This window comes from Peromyscus leucopus, chromosome 13 (genome assembly GCF_004664715.2).
Source record: "Peromyscus leucopus breed LL Stock chromosome 13, UCI_PerLeu_2.1, whole genome shotgun sequence".
NCBI classification, from domain to species: Eukaryota; Metazoa; Chordata; class Mammalia; order Rodentia; family Cricetidae; genus Peromyscus; species Peromyscus leucopus.
This window is the reverse complement of record NC_051074.1, coordinates 61386277-61395791: the sequence shown is the minus strand read 5'-3', so window position 1 is coordinate 61395791 and position 9515 is coordinate 61386277. Positions and strand designations below refer to the sequence as shown.

General features: G+C 38.0%; 1 pseudogene; it reads left to right on the top strand.

Annotated features, from left to right (window-relative positions):
• The first annotated feature begins 3867 nt into the window (after nucleotides 1-3867).
• Nucleotides 3868-4938, top strand: LOC114705430 (annotated as a pseudogene).
• The last annotated feature ends 4577 nt before the right edge of the window (nucleotides 4939-9515 follow it).

Sequence of the window (9515 nt, the reverse complement as noted above, 5' to 3'; positions counted from 1 at the left end):
AGAACATTTTCATTTCCAGTTAAACTGTACTTTTCATGGGTGGATATAATTTTTCTAATAATGATAAAAATTAATTGCTGTTTGTTTTTCATCAAGATACACAAGATGAGTTTTAAATACCTATGCAAGATGAAGTGGGAACACTGTCACAGTAATAATTCAATATTTATAATGGCAAGTGACTAGTAAACAAAAACTATTATTCTTAGTATTCATGTAATAACAAGGCATAACAATAACCACGCATATAATATGAAGAATCTTGACTTGTATCATTGGTTCAATTCTAAATCAATAAGGATGAAAAATTTTAAAAATAGGTTAATTTATTTTATCTGTATGGACATTTTGCCTGGATGTAAGTATATGTGAAATGGTGCCTGTGGAGGTCAGAAAAGGCCATTGGACCCTCTGGAACTATGGTTAAGGATAGCTGTGAGCCACAGTGTGGATGCTGGCATCTAATTCTGGTCCTTTACAAGATCATAGGTGCTCTTAACCACTGAGCTATCTGAACAGCCCCATGATTAAAAGTTTACAATTAATGAAGAATAAAGAGCTTAATATATTGACCTTTTATAGTAGCATTTTTGCTGCAAGTTCTCAATTTAAAGTAGTTTCAGATCATTTAATCACACAGAGTTTTCTTCTTTTCCAAGAGTCCAATTTTAAATTAAATTATCAAGACATGTTTTCATATTTTTGGAGTATATACCCTATGGAGAGATGTTTTTAGTTAATTTTTTGGAGAACAAACTTGCTTTATGAATAATCATTATTGTACAAATTTAAAAACATGTTAGAAAATGATATAAATGGGTGGAAATAGATGACTTTGAACAGTTAGTGGTAAATGGAGTCTTGAGACCATTAATATTTTGCCAAGAAATACAAATAATGAAAAGATCAGATTTTGACTGTGTATATATTATTGTAAATTTTTGGTTTGGGAGATTAGGCAAGATTTAGCATTTTCAATAGAATGTGCACATACTCAAAAATATATTGTTGTATTAGAGCAGGACATAATTTATTTTTACTGAAACTATTGATGTGGTGGATGATTTATAATAATTACACTTTCAACATAGATTTTCTACATAAAGTTTTAATACTTGGTTCCCAGTTGATGAACTGTTTCTGAAGGATTATGAGATATGGCCTTGTTGGAGGAGCTTTGTCTTTGAGGGTGGTATTTGACGTTTCAAAATTCCATGTCATTCCAAGTTAGCGCTCTCTCTCTCTCTCTCTCTCTCTCTGCCTTTTGTTTGTGAGTTAGAATGTAAGCTCTTAGCTAGGTACTCAAACACCATCTATGTCTGCCTGGTGACATGCTCCCCACCATGATAGTCATGGACACTGTGAAGCCCCTAATGAACTCTTTTTTTCTGTAAGTTTCCATGGTTATGGTGTTTGTCATAGCAATTGAAAAGTCATTATGAGTGTTATACAAATACCCATTTATAATATAACACAGATAGTAAAATATATTTATATGTATGTATTTGTAGATATATATGTATATACATATATATGTAGATATATGTATACATATATCTACATATTAAGCACTTGGGACAGTTCAACAAAATTCTCCCCATTGTATTAACTGGAATCACATATAACATTTGTTCTGTACCAAGGATTGTGTGATTTGGTTGGTATGTATCACCTCATCTTGTCATGACAACAATCTGGTGTGACATATTTTATGTTCTTCAATGTAAGGAACTTCCAAGATTCCAGTGTTTGCAACTCAGATTTTGTTCTTCTTTATCTTCAAGACCCAGATTTTTCAATTTATTTGATACATTCTAGGGATAAAGACTAAAAAGAATGAAGTACTTTTTCTCTAAGATCCCATAATAAAGTTGTTGACCCATAAAAGGTAATAGACATATAAGACAGAGCTTACTATATTGCAACCTAGTCATTACTAATTAAGAGGGAAGAAATGCCTGGTGGTAAACACTGAAGAGACACAGCTTGATCAGATCTCATCAGAGAATTAAAAACTCTTTCATGGAACACATCTCTTGGTGTCATTTTGAGAGATATGATAATATTTTCCATTTTTAATGTGGTAAAGGAGTACGTAATAGGAATAAAGACTAAAAGGAAAGATTAATTGTCTTCAAATATCCCATAATAAAGTTGTTGATCCAGATAAATCGTGTGTGTGTGTGTGTGTGTGTGTGTGTAAAATAGTTGTAATATGGACAATAAAGCAAAACAGATTGAATATTGCGTACTGAGAACAAGTCAAGAATGCAATCTACAAAACTATTCAAGGTTACATAATTTAAGGTGAAGGGGCCATGACTGGGATACTTAACTTTGTCCTGTAAGCTCTGCCAGAAAAATGGAAACTTTATCCAAGTGTGCTTGGGAACCTTAACATTCAGAAGGAACACAATATTAATTGATGATCTTTGGAAAACGGTTCCTCTTTAGCTATGCATCATACAAGTGGAGGTGCTAAGGCTATAATGGGAAAGTGAATTGTTCATAGAACCTGAAAAGGAAGTCATCTTCCGTGGGGCTCAGCATCACCAACTACTCTATGGCAGCGTATAGTTACACTTGGCAAAGATCAATGCATTCAATTCACGCTGTCTGATGGTTGGATAGAGATAATGAGGAATTCATTAAACAGGAAACTGTTAGGAAAAGATTTGCTCTCATCATAAGTAAATTTAAGTTTCTTTCTGCCTCTAGACACCTGACCTCTTTCTTTACCCCTAAAAAGATTTGCTTTAGAAACCTCATAAGTGCTTTCTCTGTCCCTTTGAAAAGTACTCACATTTTCTTAGAGTCTGCTGTTTTAAAACCCCAGACATACCTTTCTCAAAAACCTGATAACCACGGGCTGCAGAGATGACTCAGTGCTTAAGAGCATTGGTTGCTATTCCTGAGGACCTGGGTTCAATTCCCAATACTCACATGACAGTTAATGACTGTCTGTAACTCCAGTTCAGTGAATTGGACACCCTTAAACAAATTTGCATGCAGGCAAAATACCAATGCACATAAAATAAAAACAAATTATTGAAAAACAACAACCTAGAAACCATTTTAGAAAAACAGAATTGCTGATGACGATAGTGCTTCTATCTTCCTCAGATGGTAGGACTCTATGATCAAGTGCTTTCTTGTAATTATTAATTATTTCTTAGACAGTTTAAAACATGCATATAACACAGTCTGCTCTCACTCATCTGTCCCACCTTCTCTTATTCCCATCCATTCACTCTAACCATCCTAATTACTACAAAGAGTTCTCAAAAGAAGAAATACAAATAGCTAATGTAAGAAATTAGTTATCAAGGAAATGTTAAATAGGAATACTTGAGAACCCATCTCCTTCTAGTCAGTACAGCTATCATCAAGAAGGAAAAAAAAGAGAATTTTCAGTTAGAATGTTTGAGCAAAAGAAGAATCTCTACCCAGTGTTGGTGGAAGCATGAATTGTCAAAATAGCTGTGGAAATCAGTCTGGAGGTTTATGAAAAGCTGAAGGAGACTTGCTGTATTAAACCTTCTTAGTCATGTACTCAAATATAACTAACAGTATTGATTCATACAAACCCACGTTAAATGCTGTTATAGTCACAATAGCTGAGGAATGGGATAAGCTTAGATCTCCATCAACTGATGAGTGGAAAATGAAGATGTGGTACTTGTACACAGACTTGTAATGAAAAACCCATCCAGCTGTAAAAAAACAAAACAAAACAAAACAATATTTTTCAGGAAATTCATGGAACCTGAAAAATTAAACTAGGTGATATAACCCACAACCAGAAAAAAAGCCACTGTCGGCGTGGGATAGAGCTCCGCGCAGGCGCACGAAGCAGAGGCTTCGACCATGGCCATGAACGTGGGCGAGGGACCCGGTATTGAGGAAGCCTGCCAGTACATAGACTCTAAAGAATTTGTTAAAGTTAGAAAGAAGGACCTGGAACGTCTGACGACTGAAGTGATGCAAATACGGGACTTCTTACCCAGACTACTAAATGGAGAGTTAATGGAAAATTTCCACAAATTAAAGATTGTAGAAAAAAAACCTGGAAAGCAAAGAACAATTAGAGCAGCTGAGATTGGACTGTGAACACTTCAAAGCCTGGCTAGAAACTGCACAGGCAGACAGCGGGAGGGAGAAGAAGGAGAAGTTGGCCCTTGGACAGCAGCTCCTCCAGCAGGCAGAGTACTGTACACAAACGGGAGCAGCCACCTGTATCCTCCTTCTCTGGGGAGTCTCTAGCAGTGAGGAAGTCGTCAAAGCCATTCTGGGAGGAGACAAAGCATTGACGTTTTTCAACATCACTGGTCAGATGATGGAGAGTTTTGTGAAGTCATTGGATGGGGATGTTAGGGAGGTTGATTCTGATGAAAATCAGTTTGTATTTGCACTGGCTGGAATTATAACAAATGTTGCTGCCATTGCTTGTGGTCGTGAGTTCTTGGTGAATTCCAGTTGCTTGTGGTCGTGAGTTCTTGGTGAATTCCAGTCGGGTGCTCTTGGATACCCAAGTTGCAGCTGCTGGGGGACTTAAAGCCTGGCCAGTGCACTAAACTCAAAGTTCTAATGCTGATGTCCCTGTACAATGTGAGCATCAATTCAAAAGGCTTGAAACACATCAGTGAGAGTCCTGGATTTATCCCTTTGCTGCGATGGCTTTTAAGTGATCCAGATGCAGAAGTATGCCTTCATGCCTTGTGGCTCATCCAGTCTGTGGTTCTAGAACCAGAGGTCTTCTCCAAGGCAGCCCTGGAGCTCCGGAGCTCCTTACCCCTGCAACGCATCCTGGCCATGTCCAAGAGCCGCAACTCCCACCTGCAGAATGCCGCCCAGGAACTCCTGGAAGACCTCCGTGCCCTGGACTGCAGTGTTTAGGTGTGCTTGAGTACCAGGGGCTTGGTGAAAATGCCAGTGGCCCTTCCCTTCCCAGAACCTTTACCTTTCGTGTTCACAACTAGATGTCACTGTATGTCATGTGTTAGAGATTGCAGGTCTTGGCTGACTAGAGATGGACATGATGGGTAAGCATTCTGCATTTCTGTCCTGGGAGGCCATGCTTGTTAGGTAGTTGGTTATGGTTAATCCTGCCAGAGCAATGACCAAAAAAGGTTGCATTCTCCAGGACAGTCCTCTCTTAACACCTGGAAACTCTTCCAGAGTTTTCTCAGAGGAGCTTCTTGCTGCCCTAGAGGCTGCCCACACCAATAGGGCCACTCTAAACATGGGAATGTAGATCCTATCTACCATGTGATCAGTGTTTTCCAGAAGTGTTTCTGTAACAGCCAACCTCTTTCTCTAGTGACTATAGCCCCCACTACACAGGCCTGCTTTTGTAACCTTCAGATGAACCTATTATTTCACATGACAGACATTTGATCTCTGTTTTGGTGCTTCTTTTATTTCTGAATAAAGTTGGGTCAATATTAACTATCAAAAAAAAAAAAAAAAAGCCAAGTCTTCTCTCATATGTGGCTCTGATTTTATATTTGTTCATTTAACTTAGGATGCTTGTAAAAGCCTAGAAAACTGAAAATGGAGTTTTATTGGGAGGACAAAATGGTGTTAAGGTTCATGGGGAGAGGGGACAAGATGTGACATGAAAATACAGGGCTAGGAATACTGTAGAACGTGAGGAAACAGAGATGTGGCTGGAGACAGATAAAAAAGATGGAGTCGATGGAAAGGTTGAACAAACTTAAGGATGTGTGAGCAACACTCTTGATTCAAGCTAGAAAAATATTCCAATTGGGAATTGGGAATAAGTTTATTCTTCTCCTAAAACCAATTTGTATAAAGAGGATTCAAAGGCTTGAGTGTATACATAGAAAACAAATTATTAGGCAATCTACTTGAACTTAATCATTAAAGAGAAGCTAAGAGACAGAAGAATATTTTCTAAATTATGTAAACGTTGTCAAATCTATGGATTTTAATTCCAAGTAGTAGTAGTAGTAGTAGTAGTAGTAGTAGTAGTAGTAAGTTAAGCAGAATATACAGAAGACAATGATAAAAAATAGCTGATAAATTTATAAGTATGAAAACATTAGACTTGTTGCTGATATGGTTTGGGATCAAGAGCAAATGGAGGATATATTTTCAGATGAGAGAAAGAATTCAGATACTGAGTAGTCAGTGTGCTGAGGAAAATCCTAGAAGATGTTGAAAAGCTAATGGGTAAAACGAAAGTGCAGAAGTATAGAAGATGTTTAATACAGTGTGCCCAGACTTCATTCAAAACTCTGAGGAGTAAATATAGTACAAGGGAGAGAGCAAGTGAGAAGGTTGATTGCAAGAATTCTTGAGATCAAGCTTTGCCCTATTTTATGTTACCCTAAAGTATGTTTTTCAGGCAGTGTCTTGCCTCCAGACACTCCATTTCACAAACAGCTTTTGACTCAATTTTGAAAAAAGGATGACTGTCCCTGGTTGGACAAATCAATGACACTGTCAGCCATCAGCCATGTAGAAGTAACTGATAAATGATAAATGCTGTGGGATGATCCTTCTGCTCACTGTGAATATACATTACTCTCATTTTATTAATAAAAAAGCTGTTTGGCCTATAACAAGGCAGAATAAATCTAGGTGGGAAAGCCAAACTGAAAATGCTGGGGGAAAGAAGTGCCAGTCGAAGAGAGAGACTCCAGCCAGCTGCCGGGGAAGCAAGATGCTGGAGGACAGGTAAAGCCACAAGTCACTTGGCAATACATAGATTAATAGAAATGGGTTAATTTAAATGTAAGTGCTAGTTATTAATAAGCCTGAACTATTGGCTAAGCATTTGTATTCACATATTCAACCTCTGAGTCAGGTATTTGGGACCAGGTGGTCAGGATGGGAACACTCCATCTACAGATAAATAATTTATCTATGGACTAGAAAGGGTGGTACTCTACAAATTTATCATGGTGAATTGAGATTGCTAAGGCACATGGTTATCTGTAAAATCTGTACAAATAATTTATTAGGCACACCAGGCCAGGGAAAGAGTGTAACTCCCTCGCATGAACCCCATAATGGTTGGACACTTAACATTGATATGGTGCTGTTCTTACTGAAGTACCCTCTGACCATCCTGTTTGTGAATCAATGACCAATAGACAAAAGACTCCTGATTATCCCAGGCCCTCAGCTTGATCCCACTGTTGATACAAGTTCTCAATAATTGTCTGCCTGTCATCCTATTTTCTAGTCTGCACCTGCCATCCATCGTTCTACCCATTCTGTAGTCTTGAACCAGTCTTCCTTTTCCACTGTGCAGCTAGACTCAATTCTCAGCTTCCCTTCTGAACCTTGGACCAGCAGTGACTTGACTTGGAACTTCCACAGCTTCTCTGTGTCTTGATTTGGTTCTTTGTCTTATCAATACAGACACTAGTTACTTTTCTCTTAGCTTCTCTGCTTTTCAGCACTTCTAAAAACCATTGACCTCTACTGCGGCTTCTTAAACCTTTTATAATCTTCCCATAACCTACATGAATACATACATAAAATAGCTGCATGGGTGTATAAATAGATAATTAGATAGATAGATAGATAGATAGATAGATAGATAGATAGATGATAGATATAGGATATTTATTGTGGCATCACACAATGTATAATATGAGATTTAACATTAGAAATCCTAATGACACATTACTATTCTTGTAAAGCAGAGCATCACTGATCCCTCGCCACAGAGGCTTCTTCTAGCGATAGATGGTACATAACAAAGATATCCACAACAAGACAAGGCACAGAAAGTGAGACTCTGGAGCACTCTGCCTGAAATGGGATGTCTTTAGTAAAACCCCTGCTCAGTGGTCAGTGTGTTAGGTGGAAGACAAGGTAGAAAGATTTTAAAAGCCAGAGATGCTGGATAACTCCAAGGAAATAGTGTGTTCCAGACACAACAGGATTGATTGACATATAAACTTAGAGTCTGTGATAGCATGAACAAGTTCTGCACCAGTTCAAACCAGAAAAGTCCCAGTATTGAGAAGAGGAAGGGGAATAAAAAATTCTCATGCCTAACTGAGAAGCTATTTGTAATTGATACTTGCTGGAAAATGGAAAATCAGTTTCCTCCAATGAAGTGTTACTGGGCATATCAACTGCCCTCCAGATCAGACTCCATGCACAGGAATTGTTAACCAACACCAAACAGATTCTATGGTTTATTTTGTGAGCTTTTTGTTCTGCTTTGGGTATTTTTTTGTCTTATTTATTTTCTTTCTTTTTTTTTTTTTTTTTTTTACTTTGATTTTCAGTTTCTGATTTTTTCTTCTTTTTTTTTAAGAGAGAATAAGAAACAGAAAGAACATGAAGTTGACTGGGTAGAGAGGTTTGAAGGATCTAGGACTTAGGGTGGGAAAATTTGATCAAAATATATTATATCCTAATTTTTTTAAAAGAAAGAAATCAAGGGTATAATAAATGTGCCCATGTTCACTGTGGCCATTCACCAAGGGCAGCATCAGCAGTCTCCAGCCATTTGCTAGAACTGAAGTTGTCGTACCTTGTAAATTTGCTATCATTCACTAAATTCTGACATGTAGAAAGACACATGTTCATCTGCGTTTGTAACAAACTGCACTCATGACAGGGACATACTCTTGGAAACACAATGACTTCGGTCACTGTTTTGCCAACAGATAATTGGAAAAAGATGTGATGGGACTCATATTTTATCTTACAAGCAAGTTAACAGTTCGCAGATGCCAATAAAGGGTGAAAGACTCTAATAAAGGCTCTGGTAAAGTGTTAAAGAGACGACTCACTACCCATGGCCAGTGTAGTGTCTGGGTGTTAGCATCTGGGAGTTTATCCTCTGAGAGATGGTTCTCCCAGGGCAGATTCCCCATGCAATGATTTTCGTCACACAAGATCTGGGTCTTTGGTGAAACAAAATCTTCCCTGATGTGCATTAAGTATGCCTTCTTTTGTTACTAAGTGAATCACCATCTACAGCTTCCAACAAAGGTTGTTATACAAGCTTCCTTGAAATACCGTGTAGAGTGAATTCACTCAGCGCTTCCTTCCTTCCTTCAGAAGATGTGGAGAAATGTGAGTGGATCTCAGGGGGTCTTGCAAAGGCACGGGTATGAAAACAATTAAGCACTTAGTTCTTAGCTACATTCAGCATGTAGATATTTTTGAAAGGTATTAGATGCCTTGATTTTTGAATAGGATCCGTCATGAATACATGAACTATACACTCATTTAAAGGAACCAATCACTTTATTTGTACATATTCATTCAGTGTGTGTGTGTGTGTGTGTGTGTGTGTGTGTGTGTGTGTGGTGTGTTCATGTGTGTTTCATGAGAGTCCATGTTTATGTCAGAGGACAATGTTTTCGAGTGGATTCCCTCCTAACCTCCCACCCAACTCAGGTCATCAGTCTTGGTTGCAAGGGCCTTCACCTGCAGAGCCCTCTGGCTAGCCTTCAGTTACTTTTGGAAGTTAGAGGTTTTTTAATGTATATTCTGAAATATGAATCTGACCTTTGCAC